Genomic DNA, 2,089 nt, shown 5'->3' on the forward strand with positions numbered 1-2,089 from the left:
TTTTTTAACGAAAAATGAGATAGCGTTGTCTTGTCAGAGTACAGGCAGAAATGAACAAAAATTTGCTATAGTTAAAATTAATAGCTAAAATTTCCATACATACGACCTCTATTCATGAATGAACCATTGATTAGTAAAATTCGTATCCATAACAATTTTGCTATTAGTTCCAGCTATAGTTAATCTTTTCCAACTCTGAGTATAGGTCCCTTCCAATTAACCAATGCAGGTTATCTTTTTACATATTATTGATGGATTATGTCAATATCACTTTGCTATGACGTAGATTTGATGGTACCCATAGATCTACCTTTTTTACTTTACTAATGTAATCTTTAAGTGTCGAGAAATTGTCAATACACCTATATTCGGTTGTGCTGCAAGTCCTTGGTAAGGGTTTTCTACCACGGTAAGCTCATCGTTGTCAATCGCTGGTAGAGGTCTCCCTATGGGTCAGTCATCCAAATCTCTGTCACCAGTCAAACATTTTTCAAACCACAGGCGAATGGTACGTTTCTTGCAGCTTTGACTGCGGAGTGTCAACCTTTAAACTCATTAGAAACAAAAACTCGCAAATTGCACTTACATGGCTAAATTTGAAGGCATACTAAAGAATGTCCAATAAATTGGAATGTTAGTAAATATTATAAAAAAATAGAGGATTAATAACGGTTCATAATAATCTGTAAACATGAACGAAATATACAACAAAAGTGCCAAATTAAATCTCTTAAATAATTAAAACGAACATTTCATACGAAATGAGGTGATTATTGATCACTTTCATATTAATACAAAATAAAATAAGAATAAATGAAAAAAAGCACATTAAAATAAATAAAATCTCTCTTAAAATAAATACAAACAGAAGGATAAAGAAAATGAACATAATCAAACTATGTGTATGAAAAGGAAAAAAAAAATAAATAAAATACAATAATATACTTTTATATACAATACTTACACAATCGACCTGAGGATCCCTGAGCCCACTCTATCGATTCAAAATTGAATGTTTTAATAAGTAATAGTAGTGAATTGATCTTATTTAGACAGAAAAAAAATATTAAAAATTGTAACCACCAATGTTACTGTTAGCAGGTTATTAACAAACGTTCAGTCATTTTTGAATAAAGTATGAACTTTTAAACATGGTTTAACTTTTTTAAAAGGGCTAGATAGTTTTTTTTATTTTTGTTATTTATTTATTGCTATTAGCAACTGTACATTATAATAAATTTAGTAAATATTGAGCTTAGTTAAAATGGAGTGAAACAGGCGTGTAATGAAACTACCCATTGGTAGCACTCTACACTAGATAATTAAAACTGGCAATTTGGACTTTAGAAAAGTGAATAAATTTGTAGGAAAAATCTACGATGATTCTTACAAATGTTTTCCTCGGTTTTATTTTATTTTTCCCCATGTCTTCGGCCATTTCTGACTCATGGAGTAATTCTATATGTGACTATAGTCAGAGGTGTGGGAAGATGGAGTTTTCATTCGGTCCCAATAAGCCAATAGTAAGTAGGTATGTTACAAAGTAACTCTAGTTTGAATGGAATACGCTACTTATAAAATTAAAAAAACATATTTTTGTCAGGTGAGTCAATTACAACAAAAAGAAGCATTGTGACATTCTCATATAATATTTTTAAAACATAAAGACAAAATTTATTCACACTTCAGTATGAAATGAACTGAACTTAAGCCTAAGATTCCTCAGGATTCGAATATAATTCCCTAGAAGCTAAGGCACAGAATACCCTGTGGAGGTGTGGAGACAAAGGGATAAATTAAATCCACCACGACTTGCTGTATCCTAGCTAAGGTTGCAATTAGACCATAACCACTGTGTCGACGTTCGCATACCGGCTTCCTCCATTAACTAAAACCCGCAGCCAGAAACCACTCGCGTTCTAGTGTTTCCTTCATACTCGAATTCAACCTCCAGTTTCGGATTATGTGTGATAAATTACATTAAATCCTTATGGTAATATGTGTGTTTGTTGTTCATTGGTTAGCATCCATCTCTGTTTATCAATATGCTTCATCATCTGTGATCTGAAATATCAGTATATAATATATA

This window comes from Halyomorpha halys, unplaced genomic scaffold, assembly GCF_000696795.3.
Source record: "Halyomorpha halys isolate HHAL.00 unplaced genomic scaffold, Hhal_1.1 Scaffold1676.1, whole genome shotgun sequence".
Classification (NCBI taxonomy): Eukaryota; Metazoa; Arthropoda; class Insecta; order Hemiptera; family Pentatomidae; genus Halyomorpha; species Halyomorpha halys.